The sequence below is a fragment of the Larus michahellis genome, chromosome 3 (assembly GCF_964199755.1).
Source record: "Larus michahellis chromosome 3, bLarMic1.1, whole genome shotgun sequence".
Taxonomy (NCBI): Eukaryota; Metazoa; Chordata; class Aves; order Charadriiformes; family Laridae; genus Larus; species Larus michahellis.
Window position 1 is genome coordinate 57,360,946 of NC_133898.1, and position 22,297 is coordinate 57,383,242.

A 22,297-nucleotide genomic window follows, 5' to 3' on the forward strand; every position below is an offset into this window, starting at 1 on the left:
TGTGAGGTGGAGATTTTTCAGCCATGCGTTTGGGAATTCTATCATCTGTGTTGAAATAAACACTGATTTTTTTTAGATTGTTTGTGATTCCCCTTATGAAAAAAAAAGGTACAGGAAAAGAAGGCAACAGGACAGAAGAGACATTTCCAGTGTATAAACAAACTCAGACTACTAGGTCACTGATGTCTCAAATGCTACAACTCATTGGGGGTGGAAAGAGAAAGCAATACATAGGGAGTCAGCTGCAGCCATCTGTCTCTGAGGAGCAGCTGCTGATGAGATGCTGTTATTAATGAAATGGGATTGCTCAGTGCTGTCGATTTACTGCAGTGAGCGTAGCCAACTCTGATTCATGCTACCATTATGGCTACCATGCCTGGGAGGCAGCAGGCTTTGTTGGTAGCATTGATAATACTTGGGACACCTGTGGTTCAAAACGCATGTGAAAAGCAGTAGATTCCGAGTGCTTAAGCAGACTTTTGTGGTTGAATTGCCAGGTGACTGATTGACAGATCCCAGAGCTCAGAGTTTCCTGGCTAGCGATTCTTGGTCATCTGGGAGTTGGTGAGTAGGAAATGACATTAGCTGTGTTATTCAGATTGGAAAAAAAAATGAATCAGTGGGGTTTGGAGGAATAATATACTGCTAGCAAGGAAGTGCGCATACAGATAAGACACTGTCAAATCACTCTGAGAATAGTTGTGCTAAACCTGTATCTACATCAAAGAGCTGGGGCTGAGCTTGCAGATCCAAGAGCTGATAAGGACATGGGCTCACCAGGCTGCGTGTGTGCACAACAAGCCTTTTTTTTTGTTAACATTGATGGCTTGAGCTCAGGGGCACCTGAACTCCTGTGATAAATGAGTTAGTAGGATGACAGTGAGGATTCTCTGCAGAGCAAGAGGTGTCCCTTAACAGCAATCCAGGTCCTTCGGCCCAATCAGTTTTTAATACAACACACGAAAAAGTACCTGACGTACTGCACTCAGCTTTGGTACTTCTGTATTTCCTGCTGCATTTTCTATAAAACTGTATTGTTGATGTTTTTATGCACTTTTCTAACACAAATACATGTCTAGTCGAAGCAATTCTGATGCTGGGCTATAGGGTCAGTCTTTCTCAGAAAACAGTCCATTCTGTGTAACAGCTTTCATGAGAGATGATCTAAACTTGTGGTTGTGACACTTATCTGACTCAAGGTCCTGGGTGTTTGAGACCCATTTGTGACGCAGGCAGCTGTCTGATGAGGTCCTGCCCAGCAACTGTTCTAAGGTACCCACCTTAGTACGAAGTTTAGGTGGACATCTCCAGGAGGTTCGCCCCTCCAGGGCCAAGTGGGAGAGTTGCCCAATTTCTGGCTGAGCCATTTGGGCATTTAGCCATAAGGTCACTTAGCGCAGTTTCCTATTGGAGAGGTATTTGGAGCAGGGCCTTTGCCTCAAGCGTGAGGAACGCATTAAATTTGTGACAAGGGACCCAGCAGCCTCACACAATGCGATGCCCAAGGATCTTGAGGATTGGTTTCAGGACAGCCTGCCAACAGTTTGTAAGAGGTTGCTAATTACTATCAATTGCAGTGATTTTTCCAAAGGAAGTGGATTGCAATTGCAAATTCACAATTGCAATTTCACATAGACCACAAAGGAGCCATCTGAATAAACAGCCTTTGATTCACCACCATCCTCTGCTGGATTCAGTCTGCTGACTAGCTCCATACCCTGTTGTTGCACCCCTAGCTATCCCCTGGGTCCTGAGCTTTTCATAGAATCAAAGAACAGAAGGGAGGAAGATACAATGGGGCAGTTTGTGCCATGAAGCAAAGATGGAACAGCTGATTTCTAAGTGGACAAAAAGAATCAGGGCCCTTATACTGAAACAGTGCCGGGTGTTGCTGTGATTTGTGCTGAAGGCCACACTTAGGACTGAGGCAGACAAGAACACAGATAGCACATGGGGGCAGCTGGATGCAAAAGCAAGCTCTTACAGAAATGGCCTGATCTTTTGTGTCTGATAGTGGTTATGGAGAGGCTCTGCCATGGCACAGTGGCTGGCACTGTTTTGAAAAGGGAAATGGTGTGGCATCATCACTTATTTTGCGCCTACCAAAAGGCATCCCTGGATTACATGCCTTTCTTACACCTCTGGCAGATCCTTTTAAGCTTTGCCCCATGCACAGGCTGCAGGACAGCAGGGCATGGTACAGAACTGGAACCAAAGATGTGTAAACTACTATGGTTAAGGATTCAAAGGTAAATAATTAGTGGATGCCAGCAAGGCACCCAGAAAATCTTTCACATTGAGGCAATTTCACTTCAGAAAGTATAACATCACTCTTCCAACAACGTTTCCTTTTCATTATGGCCCGTCTTGAGAGCATCCTGGTGTTTGAAACAGCCTAAGCACTGAGGCCTGGGCTTCTGAGAACTACTCTGTCATTTTTCTCACAGGTGTCCAGTATGCTTTTCATTTCCTAGATTCTTTTCGAGCGACTGCTGCTCAGGGACGATCAGATGTCTTCACATCTGACCACACAGAGCTCAGAGGGTAGTGATTAGGGGCACAGAGTCTAGTTGGAGGTCAGTGACGAGTGGTGTTCCCCAGGGGTCAGTACTGGGTTCAGTCCTCTTCAATATATTCATCAATGACCTGGACGAGGGGATAGAGTGCACCCTCAGCAAGTTCGCTGATGACACAAAGCTGGGGGGGTGGCTGACACACCGGAAGGCTGTGCCACCATACAGAGAGACCTGGACAGGTTGGAGACCTGGGCAAAGAGGAACCTTATGAAATTCAATAAGGGCAAGTGTAGGGTGCTGCACCTGGGGAGGAACAGCCCCCTGCACCAGTACAGGTTGGGGGCTGAGCTGCTGGAGAGCAGCTCAGCTGAAAGAGAGCTGGGAGTCCTGGTGGACAACAGGATGACCATGAGCCAGCAATGAGCCCTGGTGGCCAAAAAGGCCAGTGGCATCCTGGGGTGCATTAAGAAGAGTGTGGCCAGCAGGTCGAGGGAGGTTATCCTTATCCTCCCCCTCTACTCCGCCTTGGTGAGGCCACACCTGGAGTACTGTGTCCAGTTCTGGGCTCCCTGGTTCAAGAAGGACAGGGAACCGCTAGAGAGGGTGCAGCAGAGAGCTACCAAGATGATTAGGGGACTCGAACACCTCTCTTATGAAGAAAGGCTGAGGCATTTGGGTCTCTTCAGTCTGGAAAAAAGATGGCTGAGGGGGGATCTTATCAACACTTATAAATACTTAAAGGGTGGGTGTCAGGAGGATGGGGCCTGGCTCTTTTCAGTGGTGCCCGGGGACAGGACAAGAGGTACTGGGCACAAACTTGAGCATAGGAAGTTCCACCTAAACATGAGGAGGAACTTCTTTACCCTGAGGGTGGCAGACCACTGGCACAGGCTGCCCAGAGAGGTGGTGGAGTCTCCAACTCTGGAGACATTCAAAATCTGCCTGGATGCGTTCCTGTGCAGCCTGCTCTGGGTGACCCTGCTCTGGCAGGGGGCTTGGACTAGATGATCTCCAGAGGTCCGTTCCAACCCTATGATTCTATCATTCACGAGATTTCCAGCTATTTTATGTAAAAATATTCCTGTTTTAAGGTTTTCATGGTCACTTAAGACTTTTATATTCAGGAACTATTTTCCTTTTCTCTGAAACTTAGGGTTTTTCTTAATACAGCATCCTTATGCAATAGGCAGTTCTGGAGCTGTGTCTGCATCCCCTGAAATCAATGAAATGCCACTGGGAGCAAGATCAGGACAAATCGTAGAAAATGAAGAACTTTGAGGTCAAGGCAGGAGACCTGTCTCCTGCTGTGACACTGGAAATGTCTAGGTTCCCCAGACCACAGTTTCAGAGAGGGAGAAAGTTTAACTGGAAGAAATTACAGGAAAAGTAGTGTCCTGTACGCTTTTCACACAGGACACAGATTTGCTCTAGTTAGTGGGATAAGGCAGTCCAAACGTACAGTGTGCTATATTTTTTTCAATGGTATTGTTGTCCCAGGTGTTTGACAGCCCAAGGCAAAACCAGTACAAAATCTTATCTGACTCTTCCACCCCTTCTCTCTAACCATTGAGCTTCTAATGCTGTTTGTCTCTGTATTCCCTGTTATCATGTCTGACGCAATCTGTTTCTGCAATTTAGTATCAAATATGTTGTCCCAAATTTTTTCATTCCTTAATGTGCATAATAGACATTTACAAGAACTGTAAGAATTCAGCTTTTACCCAATTAGCTTTTAGCTAATGCCTTTTTATTTTTAACCACCAGCTCAATTTAAGAAAGCAACAGTATAGAATGCCAGTTATCTCATTTTTTGAGGGGTCAAATTTGCTCACACCAAATATCTTAGTCGATAAGGTGTACCACTAAATTTAACCCTTGAGTCTTCAAGAACCATACTTCCCAGAATGTCTCTAAAGTGTGGGGTCTTTATGAATAATAAGTGGGCTCTACCAAAATATACAGAATAAAATTTGACACATATCTGTTCTTCAAATGCATCAGACTGCACAGAAATAAAAGAAAAATATATCCACCATCCATATAAAGACTGCTGCATAGTGGATATTTCCTACCACCTAACCAGGGTTTACCCCATAATTTTCTCAGGAAATAGACAGCTCCTTGATGTTCCCTTCAGATGAAGCAGTCTTTACAAAAGCAGCGCATAAGAGAACATTGGACAGAGACTGCAACAGCTGATCAAGACGAGAGTTGTGTCCTGTCTTGTGTTTCCAGTGTGGACAGCGTGGTGCAGGGTTGGTGAGAGGAGCTGCTTAAGGCAACGTGTTCTTCAGTAAGCAAAGTGTAAGAATGAGTATTTTGCCTGCTATTTCTTAAAAGTTTGTTTGGGTTTTTTTAAATGACCTTTCCAATTCTGTGTATTTAAGCAAACAGATAATCAAATGCTAACTTCAATGTAAATTTGGACAAGGAAACTAGAGCTGCTCCCTGTCAGAATGAAGATGAATGCTTTAAGTGTGGCTTAAAGCTGCTGTCTTCTATGGGCAGGGTGAGCACGCAGCCATCCATGGGATGAGAACACTGCCACAGAATTCATTACAAGCTAGATCAAGAAGCACACACTTATTGCAGGGATTGCCATTTTCTGCAAGTTTGTAAAAGTTCAAAATGGCATAGCTCATCTCTACACGTTATTGCAGCATAAAGCAGCCTTACCCTCATCATGCTGAAATAATTATTTCCTCTTCTAGGTGAGGCAATGTACATATACAAGCAAAAAAAATGGTGGTGTGGATTTGTTCCTGACTTGTTAATGTCTGTCTAACTATATATGCAGATTAGGTATTGCCCCTGAAGGCCTGGAGAGCGGCCAGTGTGCCTCTTCCCTGGTAAAGTTGATGTAAACAGTTATGCATAAGCAGCGTTTGTTATTACATGCTCTGAGTTACTCCAGCTTCCCAGTTGTTCAGGCCAAGATTTTGTTCTACAGTTTCTTATCTCTGCTTCTGGAAGAGTGGCAGTTTCCCATGTACCCTCTACTTTGCAGCTCCAAAGTGATCTTTCCTCTAAGATCTTAGAGGAATTTCACCCCAACACACATATCCATGACTATGACAGTAATAGAAATTGGCATCTCTGTTTCCATGGTGCCATTGAAGCCCTCACTGTTTTGTCACTCTCTGAACCGTCTTTGATCAGAGCTGCAAGATTTCCTCCTGCCACGGGGCAGAGGTGTGTGCGCGGGCGCGTGCACACATGCATGTGTGTGTGTGCGTGGCGGGGGGTGTGTGCGTGTGTGTAGAATTTCTGCTCTGTCATCTGCACATAACAGGTATCTCTAAAGCCAGTCAACTGCGCCACCAAGTTTGGGCCCAAAGTGGTCCACGCAGAAGTCTTCATTTTAATCGAGCTTTAAGAAAACAAGGAAAACAAACCTGTGGCATTTTGTATTAGATATGTGTGTAGAGAGAAACAAAGGCCCCCTCTTCTCCTTATAGGTAGGCTCAATTTGAATACTTAAAACAGTCATGGAAATAATATTTGCAAGTGTGTAAGGAGTGCTTACTTTGTGGATGTCAGTAGATGTGAAAATATTTGGTCTAATTCTGCAAAGAATAATTTGGAAAAATTTTTGTATAGTATCATCCTTGGTATTCATAAAAGGAATTATATTCTTTTAAAATTATAAATGCACCATAATTGATTAGTGGCCACAGACTTGTTGCAGAAAATGAAGCATACTGAAAGAAGAAACATGTTAGAAGAAACATGTTAAAAGAAACATGATTTTTCTGCATCTCAGACAGTAGTCTTTCTGTATGTACTAGGCTTTGCAAAGGGCCAAATTGGACAACTTGGAACTTAAATTCCTGTAATGCACCTCACACAGCTCTTTTGCTAAAGTGTATTCAATTAAAGAATGAGCGTATTCTAAAATTAACTGCTGCCCCAGGGTTTAGTTTTAACAGGATGTTTACATTTGTGGGTACCATGTGGCTTCTGTGCAGGGAAGTGGAGTTTTCTGTATGAAAACAGTGGATCCACTGTACAGCTGAGGTAGAGGAGAAGCTGACAGGTGTCACAGTTAGGGTTAGTCCACACTAGAAAAACTTGCCCAGAAAAGCTAGTTACATGGGCTATGAGTGTGTGATTTTCACCCCCCCCCCCTTTCCCTGGCATGTTTAAATTGATACACCTGCATCCGCATTAGGACTCTTCTCTCATCAGAACAATGCACTGTTTCAGTACCTTTCATTTTTTTGTTTCCATATTTAAAAAAAATCTGTTAGCATATATTAACTTATGCACACGTATTTTCATCTGGGTTCCTAAAGGAAAAAAACTGTGCAGTCATGCTATATGCATCAATTCTTACAATAATTCCTGAACTTGTTAGCTGATTTTAATCAAGCCCGAAAAAGCAGCAGAGATCTCAGACACAATTACTTTCCCACAGATTTCATAAAGTCAGATAAGCCAAGTACAGGAAAGACTTCCTGTTTTTGCCTGTGTGGAGGGACAGCCTGCAGCTCAGCCTTTATTACACTCAACCAGAAGAGGAACATTATGAATGCTTTTAAATGCAGGAAACATGTCTTTTATAATCCACACCTTATTAGATATTAGAGAATCTAACCATAAGACATGCAGCAAGAGCAAACTGGGCTTCTTGAGTCCAGCTGCTCACAGCAGCATATCCCTATAAATATCCACCCTATCTATCTAGCAGCATCAACACTATGCGTGCTGCCTCCTTCTCTAGGCTGGCATGGCTAGAACAGCAGAACTTTCTGGAAGAGGCAAGCTTTTGCCTGCAATTAAATTTGTGAAATTGAATTCACAAGGTGCTTAAAAGTGCAGGGTTGGGGACCAGCTGCTAGAACCAGCAAGCAGTTAATTTCACTTCAGCCATGAGAGATACCTGGGTTCCTTACCGATTGGAATGCGTGCTTTGCCCAGCAGAAGTCTGGGGTTTTTTGGTTTGTTGTTTTTTGGTGTGGTTTTGGGGGGTTTTTTGTTGTGTTGGTTTTTTTTTTTTTTCTTACAAGGAGACTCATTGAAAGTCACCCATTTCACTCACAGTGGGAAATGGCCCTTGGATAGCTGGGAGGAGTCATCGCCTGGTGCAAGTTCCTCACTCAGCTCTTGAGTCTTGCCCAATGCAAATAAGGTATTTGCATAGCCACAAGCAACAAGGAAAGAACTTCATTGAGGTTGCAAACTCAAGCACTCAGAACAAGGAAATGCCAAAACTGAGACCCAAAGAAACTTAATTTAGCTGCCCTTGGTCATATGATTTTTTTTTTTTTTTTAAATTAGCTGTAAAAATCTTAATACATTCTATTCAGTGCTCTGGAGGGTAGAGCATAAGGAAAGAGAAAGATAATCTGATTCTTTTTTATCCTCCCTGTTCACAGCACCTAAAAAAATACAGTGAGGACCTCACAAACCTTGCTCTTAATACAAAAGTATTCTTTTGCTATGGGCTTTCCAGTAACAGTCTTTACCATGGTATCTAACAGCTTCGTAAGATTAATACCTTTTAAACCCCCTATTTAAATAAGAGGGCTTTATTATTCACATTTTCTTGGTTAGACTTTTGAGAAATAGATGTACTCCATAAAAACTAGGATTTGCATCCATAAATCCTATTATATTCAGCTGCAGCTTAACACCAATGAAAGCAAGAAGGCAGATTTTAACACGTCTCCCCAGAAAATGGGGAACATACAAATAACCAGCTGCAGAGAGTTTGGTCTCAAGGCCAGATAAGTAAAAGATGTTTGGGCACTACCACACTCAGCATTAGGGTGCCTGACTTTTGGACCCTTGGCTTGCAGGATAACACCTAGACCCTGAGTGAGATCCCTTGGAAAAATATCCTGAAAATCTGTAGGTGTAGTATACAAAGCTGGTTAAAGTAGCTAGTAGGGGATGCTTAGAACATAGCTGTGCTACAAATCCAGCCACTCTCCAGAATTAAGTACTTCATTCAGGGATTTTAAGTCTTCTCCCTCTGCCTGGAAGTGTCCCTTTTTAAAAATGCAGACATGGGGTCAGTCTTTTAAAATACGGCTGGAGAAATACCCTTTACCAATCTCTCTCCATGTAACAGTTCAGCAGTTAGCCCACTGGCCTGAGCATGTCAGTGAGCTGGGTTCAACTCCATGACCAAACGGGAGGAGGGTTGCCAAATGCAGGGGGGTTGGACTAGATGACCTTTAAAGGTCCCTTCCAACACAATACATTCTATGCTTCTATGAAATCTTGACTTCCTGAACAGTACATTCACCCACCTCACCAGCAAGAATGTCAGGGCCCTGATGGCACTGTCAGGTCTTAATGGCCCTGACCAGCCCCACCTGGGACCCCCATCCACACACTCTGCCCATGGACCAAGGCTCCATTTAAGCTGAGGTCAGGGCCTTCAGTCCCTACCTGAGCTCTCAAGTAGGTGGATGTGCCTTCAGTTTGGTCTCCTGCCTTGTTTCCTGGATGGATCCATGTGGTAGCCCTATCTCCAGCTGTAGCCCTATGCTCTGCTGCTCCTCACTGGATTTCCTGTACAAACTCTGCACTTGATTCATTGCTTCATCTTGTCTAAGGCTGTCAACGGATCCCGTGCCGTGCTGTGACCACTCTGTGGGGCTGTGCTCTGGCTGGTGAAGACACTGCCTGCATTGTGGTCACCCTTGGCTCAAGGCTTGTCCTCCCTTGAGCAGCAGCCTTGTTCTGGCTGTTCCCTGAGAGCTGTAGCTTCTTGGCCTTCCCAAATGTGCTATGTTAGTCAGGACACTTCCCTCTTGCTCCCTAGAGGACGTCCTCCAGTGACTAAGTCTGGGAAATCTTGCTTGTATCTGCCTTCTGCCCCTGTTTAATGCATAGTACAACTTCCATAGTTCAGCGTTTACTTCAAATACTTTTAATTTAATAAAAAAAAACCCCAAAAATCTTATACTGAGGGTAAAGAGTGGTGCTATGTGGCTGTTATGGACCAGGACTGTAACAGGGCTCTGCTCCAGCAGGCTCATCCTAGCCTCCCCTGCCAGAGCCTCGCCTCGGGAGCCATCCAGCCACAGTGCAACGCTGTGGAGCTGACAGTGCCGCCACACTGATACGTCATCCCAGGCACTATCGCCTTCCAACTCTTTGAGTGTTTAATAGACTCAGTTCTTGCTGCTCTCTGTTCGGGGAGGCTGCTTTTCACCCCGCAGTCAGAGCCTGACAGCGAATGCCATGTCTCGGGGCACTGGGTGCCTGGATGACTGCCACCCGCATTTACGCTCCTCCACAGCGCCCGGGCCATGCACTCGCTGCTCTGTTCCCCGGTTTCTACTTCAAGTGCCAGACATTCACAGGTGCCCTTCACCCCGCGGCAGCTGCCCTTCAGGAGCGCCTCCCTGCGGCCCGGCCTGCCCCCTCCTTCCATCTTCACCCCACGCTTAACGAGCAGTCAGTCCGGGCACCGCCGTCCCTCAGGCTGCCCTAGCGCCCCTTTCGCTCGGGCCGCCGCTTCCCCCGGCTCCGAATCCTTCCTCAGAGCCGGCCCCCCTTCCTCGCCATCACCCCCGCGCCCCTCAGCGGCAGAGCCCTCCGTCTGGCGGCGCCCGGCGGGGCAGGCGAAGCCGGGGCAGGGGAGGGGTCGCCCCTTCCCGCCGCCCTGGGAGGAAGTGACATGGCGGCGGGGAGGGAGGGGAGGGGAGGTGAGGGGCGCCCTTTTCCTCTCGGAGCCGCCCGGCGGGTGGAGCCTGGCGGCCCCGCCCGAGCCGGCCGCCTCCCGGCGCGTGCAAACTAGTGGCAGTTGGTGGGGCTCGGCTGCCGCCCCGCCGCCCGCTCCCGGCGCCTCAGCGCGGCACGCATGCCAAGGCCCGGCGGCGCCAGGTACGTGCTCTTCCTCTGGCGGACAGCGAGCTCCTCAGGTGTGGGGCCGCCCTTCTTCTCCGGCCGGCGTGGTGCCCCGCTTAGGGAAAAAAAAAAAAAAAGCCCTAAACAACCCGACACCAGCCTTCCCTGCCTCCCCAAAACAACCGCCCCCCCGGCGTGCTGTTAGCGGCCAGGCGAGGGGCCGGCGGGGCGGGAGGCGGGCTGCGGACAGAAGTTGCCTGATTTATTCGCCGCCGGGCCGGGTCTGCCCAGCCGCCGCCGAGAATTTTCCTGCCGCCCGCGGGCCCCCTTTGTGTGGCGAGCACGGCCCGCGCCGGGGTTTCCGTGGAAACGGCAGAGCTGCGGCAGCCTTGCCCCGCCGGGCCCCCCCCCATCCCCTCCCCTCCTTGGCCGGCCGCGCCGGGCGGCGGCAGCGGCCCCTTCCACTTTCGGTCTTTCCCCTCGCGGCGGCGGGGCCGGCGGGAGGGACGGGCAGGGTGGTTGCCGTGGAAACGGGCGGGTGCGATCGCCTGGTGGCTGCCTCCTCCCCGAAGGCGCTTCTCCATAGCGAGAGCGGATAGCGTGCCCCCACGGCGGGGCGGGGGGGGGGGGGGGGTGTCGGAGGGGACGCGGGGGGTACACGGTCACAGGTCGCGGGGGTTGTTTTTTTTCCCGTGGTAGCGAGAAGTCCGTGAGCTGAGGCAGCGTGAGCGGTGGGTTAGGCGGAGGAAGAGGGAGCCTGGCGGCGTGTTCGCCTGTTGTAGGAGCTCTGCCTTTCATCTGTCTGTGTGTCTTCATTTAAGGCGAATTAAATAATGGCCACAAACTGACTTAAGGTGTGTCGGCTGATACCATGTGGTGCGGGGAAGGCTCCAAGGGAGGGGGGGTAATTGCTTGACTAAGAAGTAATCCTTTGTAGCATTTATTTCAACAAGTGAACACTTGCTCCTGTGGCTGAAAGGACAACCAAGAAAAGAGTCTGTTTGAACAATGCCACACGGAGATTTCTGGTCTTTATCTTTGTTATGCATTTCTGAGTTGTAAGTGTTTTAAGACTGTGTGCAAACATCTAAGAATGGTGTACCTTATGCAGGTACTTGCGTGGGTGAGGGAAACCTTGCTGCCACGTGAAAACTGAAAATACTTCACAAGAGGTGGAAGGATGCAAGAAACTCTCAAAAAAAAAAAAAAAGTCCCCCAAGCATTTCTTTAAAAACAGTAATGTGTCCAGCCCAGGAAGTTGTACCAGGTGATTCTAGCCTCAGCTTGCACTGATAATCACTTAACACTAAGAGTGAATTGCAAAAGAATTAAAAGCTGGTGGAGTAGGAAACTAGTGTGGAACAGCTTAAGCTGAAATTTGCAGCCTTCTTTCTTCTCTGAAGTCTCGTGTGAATGGTAAGATTACTGTAAACATACGGAGGTCTGTTTTATGCTAGGACTACCTCTGTATAAAGATTGAATGGATCACTGCAATAGTCGAAGTGCTGTAAATGTTTGCTGTCACTGACAGCAGCTTTCTCTAGCTGTTTGTAGCTGATCTAATGCTGTGTTTTTCCAAATATTATGGTTTAAAATACATTTTGATTCATTTTAGGAATTTGTGTAAATATTATGCATAGCTTTGCCCTTTCCTAGTAATGTTTTGCATAACAATGCCTGAATAAGCTGTATCTAAAAATGAAACTTTATGGACATGTTTTATGGAAGACTGAGGGCCAGGATTCATGTGGAAGAATGTATCAGAAAGCCTGCAATGAAGAGAGGAAGTTTAGTAAGCTGCTGATGGATAAAGATTGCTCTTAAGCAAAGTTTGGTTGTGTTGTTGACAAGCACTGAAATAACAGATTTTAGTAAGTGCTTCACAAGAAGCTGTATTATATTTTAGGAGTGGAGAAACTGCACAGAGAGGTCAGTGCTTGCCCAGAGTCACAGAACAGAGAACACTGTGCCCAGAGCACGGTAATTAACTGTGTTTCTTGAAACCCAGTAGGTGTCAGTTTGGTGGGGAGATTGGACAGAGCAAGACACTGAAAAAACAGCTAAAATCCAGAGGCACTGAAGTGGTGCTCATCTTCTCTCTGGAGTGAGGTGTGCTTTCCTGGAGTGACAGTTGTACATCATTTACAGTTTAATGTACTTACTGTACCATAACAGAGAAGACCTCTGTAAGAGAAGGGTTATCTTGCAGGTGATGGATGAGAATCCTATGACTGTGCTCTACCGTGCTGAAAAGAGGTCGTTTATTGTTTTCTGTTGTATACTGGTGTATTGCTGGAAGGTGAAGACTAGGAATAATGCCCCTTGAAATCTCTTCAGTGCAGGAAGACACTGTCACAGCTGTGCCAAGATTAGCAAGATATTGTTCTTGTGTCACAAATGTGCACTTGAGGCCTTAGAACTTGCATTAGTAATTTGGTCTTAAATTTTAAAACGTTGAATGTCCACTGCACTTCTCTAACTGCATCACTACTGCTACTGTTGGTCTGCCCTGTTAAGGGAGCAGGGAACAAGAGGGTTACAAGGCATTGTAGTGCACTGTGCGTGTGCTTTAGTCAGTGAAAGCTTTTGCAACTGTGGGCCTCCCTCATTAGGAAAACATTATATGAGTCAAGGCAACTGTCTCCTCAGGTGTGTTTGATTTAGCTATACTAATTGCAGTGGGCTTTTTTTGTAAGGAAACTAGAAATGTGAGTGAGAGCAGTACCCTGTATGCTTTGTTGCGTTTCGGCACTGGCATGCAGCAGCTGAGTATGTTTTTTGCCCAAGTGCTTTGCCTGTGGGGTGGCTTTCCCCAGTGATTCAGTTTTAAGCATTTGGGGAAGTCTGCCCACCAGTCTGTTGTTTGGTGGTCTTAAACTTATTCGCATCTGACTGTGTAGTGAGTACCCTGATCACCTCTGAGTAATGCTTGTGTGCTGACCAGAAACTGCTGACTCACTTCGTTTTTGTGCTTTTTGCCAGTCCTCCTCCAGTAGCTCAGACTAGAGATGTGGTAAGGTCAGGGAAGGAGGAAATGGACATGAATGACAACTGTGTGTTGTGGCAAGGATGATGATGCTGTAAAGACTGCTCTTTGATAATGTGAGAAAAAGGTGATGGCTGTAATGGATTTCCTGAAAAGGTCCATAACCCACGTGTTAGGAACTGGGCAGAGCAGTCTGGCAACTGTAATGAGCCCACAGTTGGGAGATGCTGGATTATGGTCCTGCTAGCTGTCTGCTCTTCATTTGGGACTTAAAGCTTTTTTACTTCTATGCGTCCATTTTCACCTTCAGACCTTCTGTCTGTCTTGTTATATTATGCTGCAAAGAGCTTAACACTGAAGTCACTTTCTGCTGCTTGCAAAAGGGCTGACCTCGCTTGAGGTTTCTGCTGTAGCATAAATAATAGGAACAGGGAAAGACAATTAACCAGTTCCAGGCTGGAAACAAGTCAGAGGTATAGGTCACTGAGAGAGGGTTTACTTGCCAGAAGGTTAGAAGCTGCAGGCAGAGACAAGCGCATTGATTTCATGTGCATGTGTGACTGTTTATTAACGTCTGAAAAAATTCTGACATGCTCCAGATTTCCCTTTAATCTGAGCAACAAAGTTAAATTTCGATCACAGTTTTCCAGCATGATCCAGGTGAATGAAAAGGTTTGCCTGTGCAGATTCAGTTGGCAGGTGATGCAAGTTTTTCTACCTATCAGAAAAAGGAGAAGACCTGACTTAAAGCCTGCTTTTGAAGACAGCTATATTTGTGCGAAGTCTATGTGTAGAAATGGCACATGATTTTTAATCCATTTCAAGTGACTACTACTGTGTGAAAGTTAAACTGTGTTCGGCTTCTCCGCGTGTCTCCACATTATCCCTGTCTTCACACATTATAGTTTGCCTCTTCTTGATATGTTTTTCAGCTCTTTGGAAAATACCATTACTACAGATGCTGCTTTGCACTTCTGGAAGCATTCTGTCTGCAGCAGCCTACACCTGCACTTGAATCATTTGTGAGGTTTTCCCCCTTCAAGCCAGAGGTGGTTTGTCAGGGGTTAACAAGGTTTTAGTTTATTTTATGGTTCTGAGGATATGTTTAGACAGTGCCGAAACTTGCACAGACCTTTTTTCCACCACCCCCCTGGTCAGGTATTAGTGAAAATTACCGTAAAACAATACAATAACATCAATGTTGCCAAATGTGCAGATGGTAGGCAGGAGCAATACCACTGTCTTCCCACAACCAACAAATGTAAACCAAGTATCTAGAGGATTAAGATAATTGAAAGAAACTGTTCATTTCTGTTGCCCAATAGTGGGAAAGGTGCAATAGGGTTGTAATTAAGCAGAAAGATAACTAGAAAAGTGCTGTTCCCTAGTTCATTGAGCTTTCAGGGTGTCACTGTGTGGTTTTTACATGCCTATGCCTGTACCTCTGAGAGTGTGCATAAATACTGCATTTCACCCAAAGTGGAGACAGAGAAAAGCTTCATTCTGAATTTAAGCCATGCAAAACTGTCTCAAATTTATTTGAAGTTAGCAGGACAAAAGCTGAAAGCCAGTCTTTTAAAAGGATTTAGGCACCTGAAGTTGTGTAGAGATGTTGTGGAAAATCCAGGTAGGTATTGATGTACCTGATGCTTAATTTAGTGCAAAATTTATAAAAATGTTACTGGACACTTGCCGTCCAGTAAGGTAAATGCTGTTGGATCAAGCACTATCTCTGAATGATTTCGCTGGAAGTTTAAGGTGGTTTTGACTAGCCCTGGCTTTAGGTGCTGAGAACACAAGTTCATTGATCAGTTATATCACATTTGGCTGTTTGGAGGGATAATGTTTTCCAAACAACAAGGACTACTGAAGCTTGTTGAGATATTTCTTTTGCCTTCAACAGGATTTGAATCAGGTCCAAAATGAAACCTCCCATTATTATTGGACTTGGTAAATCCGGTGCCTGTGATAAAGGCTTTTATTCTCTGAAGTTCTCAAATTAAATCAGGCTGCTAGGGGACTGATGATTGGGGAGAATGAAGAAGCTGAAAGGGTTCTAAGTTCATGGTGTAGCAAAACAGTTCTGAACACTCCTGTCTTAGAGGCAGAGGCAAGTGAAAACTGATGTGGAATAGGACCACTGAAATGTGGGTAAAACAGTGACCATGTTTGTTTGGGTTTTTACTTGGCATCTGGGTGTCTGATTGTTTTGTGTGTGGGTGCAGCTGAACCTTTCAGTGAAGATGGCATCTTATTTTTTTGGAACCATGACAACAATATCTCAGCTGTAAGACACATGTTTTTCTAAGTATAGGCTGTTACCTCTTTGAGGCAGGAGTTGATTTTCTTTGAATAATAAATATGGAAGCTTCCCTGTCGCACTCATTCTTCAGTTAAACTATCTTATACAGACAGAAGCATTAGAAAACACTTAATGAATAAATATTAATATTCTGTGTATCCCTGTCTTGGTGTGGCTACATCTTGTATACGCATTGTTGTTTCCAATTTTGGGATGTGATTTTCATAAAGGAGGAATTCATCTGCTTCATGCTCTTTAGTGTCATATGATAGAATACAGACAAATTAAATTAATACTTGGAAGTTAAAAAAAAAAAAGTTGCAAATCTTTTTCTGTTTAACATTTCCTTAGTATTCAAAGAGCATACTAGTGAATGTTATTTCATATTAATTAAAAATATGCAAATGGCTTAGCTGAAGGAGGCACACTACTGTCATAGAAGATCAAAAAAACTAACAGCTCACTTGGAGTTGTAATCAGGTGGATGGCACTTTTCATTTCCAGCACTGTTAACAACATCTTGTGATTTTTACTGGAAGCTTTTGGTTCCCTTCACAGACGAGGTCAGCGCTGTTCCCCCATATTCCTGTGAATAGGAAGCACAGAGGATATGGCCCATCCCATGTTGTCATTGAATCTGTGGCAGAGTTGTGAGCAGGGCTCAGATCCCCCAAGTGGGAGAACATGGTTGTCTCTAGCAGGCCATACAGCTGCTTGGAAAGGGACACTATGTTAAAAGTATTTTCACTGTTTTTTTGTGGGGACAGCAGAAAATTTGTTACCAGCTCACGGTCTCGTGGTGGAACTCCCATTTATAAAACATTGCCACCAAGGCTTTTTTCTCAGCTCAGTGATTTATGCCCTATCTCTTCCACTTTCCAGATCTTTTTAAAAGATTTTTTGCTGCCATAAATACTTTATTGTTCATTAATTGCATTTTCTGGCTTTCTTGAATAAACAAAACAACAGAGCCACATAAGTTAGGAATTAGACTTCTAGGAACAGGCTTAAAGGGGTGTCCCAAAATTACTAAAATGTAAATCACAATTCCAGAAAATATAAAGATGTAATTTTATGGGAGCATACAGAGGAAAGAAAATTATCTTTTTCCTAGTGCTGATGATTTTTATCTTCTGATTGTTGTCCTTGAAACATTTAGCAACACCTTTAATTCCTTCTTGGGTAGGAATAATGAGAGAGATGTATGTTTGTATGCACATGCCCGCCATACTTGGCTACAACTAGAAGTTGTAACTTCTAGTTTATAGTACAGAACCATCCAAGTTGCTGAATACTCGGTTTTAATTTCTTGAGGAATGGAGAAAGGAAGGGAAAGTAGAGTTCATTAGATCAGCACATACATCCTGGTTTGAACCATCTCCTGCATTTATACCAGTTGCACCATCTGCTGCCACTGAAGATCCTTGTGGAATATATCCGTTCCTTCTCTGCTGTCTATACGTGGCCTGTCAGAAGATGTTGGCAAGGGAAACTTGAGCATGGGCAAGAAGGCAAATAAAGGAGGATGAAAACCACTGGTTTATGTTGAAGGCTGGAGCCGAGGGAATTGATACGTTGTGGTTTTGGAGTTGACTCTGTCATGGGTTTGCCACGTGACTGTCACAAGCTCTCCAACAGCGTTGTTCTGAGTTCCCCATGTGTAACACAGGGACAGCAAGACAGCTCTTGCCAGGCTTACTTCACTAGCATCTTCTAAGTGGCTGGAGCTTTTCCTATGAAAGGGGATAGATAAATCCAGGAAAGAATTGTCAAAAATCCTTACTGTTTTCTAATCTTATCCATGAAGGGTTTGATTAGGCATATAGAAATGGACTTGCTCCTGCTACGAAGTCTGCTGAATGGATGTGAAATTTCTCTGCCTGGATAGACTTGCTTATGTGTGTTAGTAGTGTGGAAAGCTGTCTGTTGCAGAACTGGAGTTAGGAGGTGGTACTTTTGTAGCCTAACTTTGTAACTAACTCATTATGGGTAAGAATAGGAGGATTAAATATTTAAAGCTTTAAAATAAACATGTGCTCCATGTTTCCTTGTTGCCTTGTGCCTAAAGCTAGTTTGGATGCGGGGGGAAGTATTTTGTCCGTATAGTGTATATGCAGCTCCTGTACATTGTGCTGACCCTTTGGGTTGCTGTGAATCTAATTTACAGTTCTTTAAAACAAGATGAGTGATCAGTGTTTGGCAAGCATAAACTGTGAATCTTCATAGGAGAAACCTCCTTTCCAAAGCTTATCTCTCATCAGGAGAATGTTTGGGCTCCTGGCACATTTTATTTTATTTATTTTTTTTTTTAAAAAAGCAACCCTGGTTTTATACCAGCTCCTGAATGATCCTTTGTCTCTATCCCTCCCTCCCTTACCCCATTTCTTTAGGCTTTTCTGAAAGAAATGTTTTTATAATAACCACTGGAGAACTCAGTAGCTCCTCCTGTGTTGGATCTGTTCCTGAAATACCCAGTGCAGAGGTGATCTTGATGTGCCCTTGATGCTGGATAAATACTATGATGCAGGTGGCAACATCCTGCTGTTGTGTCCCTGCTGCCTCTGTAGTTTTTAATGGGTTAATTTCCCATGCACAAGAGCAATGTTGTAGATCTCACAATTGAGTTATTTTCCACAGGTCATGCATTAAGGACCAATGGCTTAATTAGACTCTGATCTCTGAACCTCAGATGTACAGTTGCCTCAAACAGTACCTTGACTGTTCTGTACATTAATCAATGTATCATAAACACTGATGTACATATATATATTTGAGAAGGTTTAGTTTGTTGCAGGCATTCAGATCCTGTTTACTTGATAAGCCACCTGTACTTACGCAGCAAGTCAGATCACCCACTGAAGTCACTGGGCAGAAACACATTTTGGGGTGTTTGTTTTTATAGAGGAGGGTGCCAGATGACAGTAATGTGTGGGCCTGGTTACCTTTGACCAAACACTTAACGGTGCCTATGAGAGCAAATATTAAATTGGCTATGAGAACATTAGATAGGTGCTTGTCCTAGGCTGTTTGTTGTTATTCATCCTGCTTATTTTTGAGATGGTATCCAGGTCGCTTATATTCGTGTGACAGCATAGCCCACATCCTGCTTAGATTCTCAGTATACTTTCCTGTAAATTTTTGTTTGCTATTTAGTCATGCTCCCTTGGTCAGTCCCTAAATTTGAGTTGTGCTTTTTATGTTGCCTTTGTTGGCAACACAAGTAACTTGTTAGATTAACGGCCTCAGATAAAGTAAAAGATGAAACAGAAAGACTCTGTTTTCCCCAGAACTGAACTCTGTGGCTGAACTCTGATGGTCTCTTCCAGGTCTTAAATATCTTAATGCAGCGCTTTCTTTTCTTTTTCCCAAGTAAATTGCAGATATTGTGCTTTGGAGAAATATATACACATATATATATTAAAATACAGAACCTTAGGTGGGAAACAGTTGAAGAGCAACACTTGGCATGCTGGGAAGAAGCAACATGCCTTCCACTGCTATTTCTGTGAACTGGATGTTCTGCAGCCAAGATAACTGTTGTACTTCACCCTGACATATTTTTTTGAGGATCTCTGCAGGAGCTTGGAGCAGAAGTGCTTAACTTCAGGGGGTTTGCCCTCATCAAATAAATGCATCCCTCAGCATCAAACCCTGCAGTCCCTTAACACTGCATCTCCAGGAGTTCTGTATTGCCTTGTGTTTAAGCCCAGCTCCCTTTTCCCTGAATATTTCATGTTCCTGGAAGAAGGAGCTTTTCACCAGAACCTGGGCAGTGGCTTCCCATCTTTCCCCATCCTTCCCTGACTACGCGTGTCTGTCCCAGGTTGCCATCATCCCCCTTTGCCTTGCTGTATAAACACTTTCTTTTTTTCTACGTGGTAAGAGGACAAGCATTGAGGCTGTCAGGGCTAACAGCAGCTATACTGTGCATTTTACCAGCAGAAAGTATGCATACACAGATAGATAGCTTGTGTCCTGGCAGGCATGCAGCGTTTGCCTAGCTGTCTTGCTCTACATTAGATCACAGCAGGAAGAAAATAAAAAAGGGGAAGGGGAAAGCATTATTATATGGTAACCATTTCAAAAACTCCTGGGTTACTTTCGTTTCTTCAGTTTATACTCTGTTATGCTCATTATCTCTGTGCTCAATAGAAAATAAGTAAAAATTCAGTTTTATAGCAAGTCTATAAATTGGAAATCCTAAATTTGCTGGTATTTGGTATTCATTCTTCAGCCTTTGAAACAGCCAAACTGACCTCTCCTTTGTAGCGGTGTGTGTTACAAAATATGCAGTTCAGGAATGTGTGGCTCCTCAGGAAAACCTAAAAACATTCTTAAGTTCCCTTAGCTTTGGGGGAAGGACTTAAGATATGTTCAGATTCTTCCCTGATTTGGGACTTTCTGAGGAGCTGTGGTGGGTTGACCTTGGCTGGCTGCCAGGTGAACATCAAACCACTCCCTCACTCCCTGTCCTCAGCAGGACAGGGGAAGAAAACAAGATGAAAAAGCTTGTAGGTTGAGATAAGGACAGGGAGATCACTCGCTAGTTACCATCATGGGCAAAACAGACTCCACTTGGGGAAGATTAATTTAATCGCAGGCTCAATTTGACTCCTGACTCTTCTACCACCCTCTGCCACTGCACCAGGGGCACGGAGAATAGGGGTTGCAGTCAGTCCATAACCATTTCTTGGTGCTGCTCCTTCTTCCTTGTGCTGTTCCTCTGCTCCTGATGGGATCCTTCCTACAGGGTACAGTCCTTCAGGAACAGATTACTTCAGCCTGGGTCCCCCACAGGCTGCAGTTCTTGCCAGAAAACCTGCTCCTGAGTGGACTCTCCTCCATGGGCAGCAGCTTGCTTCATAGAATCATAGGGTTGGAAGGGACCTCTGGAGATCATCTAGTCCAACCCCCCTGCCAGAGCAGGGTCACCTAGAGCAGGTTACACAGGAACATGTCCAGGCGGGTTTTGAATGTCTCCAGAGTTGGAGACTCCACCACCTCTCTGGGCAGCCTGTTCCAGTGCTCTGCCACCCTCAGGGTAAAGAAGTTCCTCCTCATGTTTAGGCGGAACTTCCTATGTTCAAGTTTGTGCCCATTGCCTCTTGTCCTGTCCCCGGGCACCACTGAAAAGAGCCTGGCCCCATCCTCCTGACACCCACCCTTTAAGTATTTATAAGTGTTGATAAGGTCACCCCTCAGACGTCTTTTATCCAGACTGAAGAGACCCAAATCCCTCAGCCTTTCCTCATAAGAGAGGTGTTCCAGTCCCCCAATCATCTTTGTAGCCCTCTGCTGCACCCTTTCCAGCAGTTCCCTGTCCCTCTTGAACCGGGGAGCCCAGAACTGGACACAGTACTCCAGGTGCGGCCTCACCAAGGCAGAGTAGAGGGGGAGGATGACCTCCCTTGACCTGCTGGCCACGCTCTTCTTAATGCACCCCAGGATGCCATTGGCCTTCTTGGCCACAAGGGCACATTGCTGACTCATGGTCATCCTGTTGTCCACCAGGACTCCCAGGTCTCTTTCCACAGAGCTGCTCTCCAGCAGGTCAGCCCCCAACCTGTACTGGTGCATGGGGTTGTTCCTTCCCAGGTGCAGCACCCTACACTTGCCCTTGTTGAACTTCATAAGGTTTCTCTCTGCCCAGATCTCCAACCTGTCCAGGTCTCTCTGTATGGCGGCACAGCCTTCCGGTGTGTCAGCCACCCCACCCAGCTTGGTGTCATCAGCAAACTTGCTGAGGGTGCACTCTATCCCCTCATCCAGGTCATTGATGAATATGTTGAAGAGGACTGGACCCAGTACTGACCCCTGGGGAACACCACTCGTCACTGGTCTCCAACTAGACTCTGTGCCCCTAATCACAACCCTCTGAGCTCTATCTTTCAACCAGTTTTCTATCCACCCCACTGTCCATTCATCTAACCCACACTTCCTAAGCTTCCCTATGAGGATGCTGTGGGAGACCGTGTCAAACGCCTTGCTTAAGTCAAGGTAGACCACATCTACCGCCCTCCCCTCATCTATCCATCTAGTCATGCCATCATAGAAGGCTATCAGATTAGTCAGACATGATTTCCCCTTGGTGAATCCATGCTGAGTACTTCTGATAGCCTTCCTTTCCTCCACGTGCCTTGAGATGACACCCAGAACGAGCTGTTCCATCATCTTTCCAGGGATGGAGGTGAGGCTGACTGGCCTGTAGTTCCCCGGCTCCTCCTTCTTGCCTTTCTTGAAGACTGGAGTGACATTGGCTTTCCTCCAGTCCCCAGGCACCTCGCCTGTTCTCCAGGACTTTTCAAAGATGATGGAGAGCGGCCCAGCAATGACTTCTGCCAGCTCCCTCAGCACTCTCGGGTGCATCCCATCAGGGCCCATGGACTTGTGAATATCTAGATGATCTAATTGGTCCCTCACTCGCTCCTCCTCAACCCAAGGGAAGTCGTCTTCTTTCCCTGTTACTTTATTCAATGCCTGGGACTCCTGAGGGCTGGGCCGAGCAGAAAAGACCGAAGCAAAGAAGGCATTCAGTAACTCTGCCTTCTCCACATCCTCCGTCACCATGACTCCTGCCTCATTCAGCAGTGGGCCTACAACTTCTCTGGTCTTCCTTTTGCTTCCAATATACTTGTAGAAGCTCTTTTTGTTGTGCTTGATGTCCCTAGCCAGGTCTAATTCCAAGGC

General features: G+C 45.5%; 1 protein-coding gene across 5 annotated transcripts in view; it reads left to right on the forward strand.

The window, feature by feature from the left end:
- The first annotated feature begins 10,204 nt into the window (after nucleotides 1-10,204).
- AGPAT4 (1-acylglycerol-3-phosphate O-acyltransferase 4) overlaps nucleotides 10,205-22,297 on the forward strand; it is an 87,870-nt gene continuing 75,777 nt past the window's right edge. The window contains exon 1 of one of the 5 annotated variants that reach the window (XM_074580318.1): nucleotides 10,205-10,358. The gene's annotated coding sequence lies outside the window, so the exon portion shown is untranslated. Of the gene's footprint in view, nucleotides 10,359-11,657; nucleotides 11,739-22,297 lie in introns of those variants that run through there. The other 4 variants (XR_012586185.1, XM_074580316.1, XM_074580317.1 and 1 more) reach the window with 4 other exon arrangements.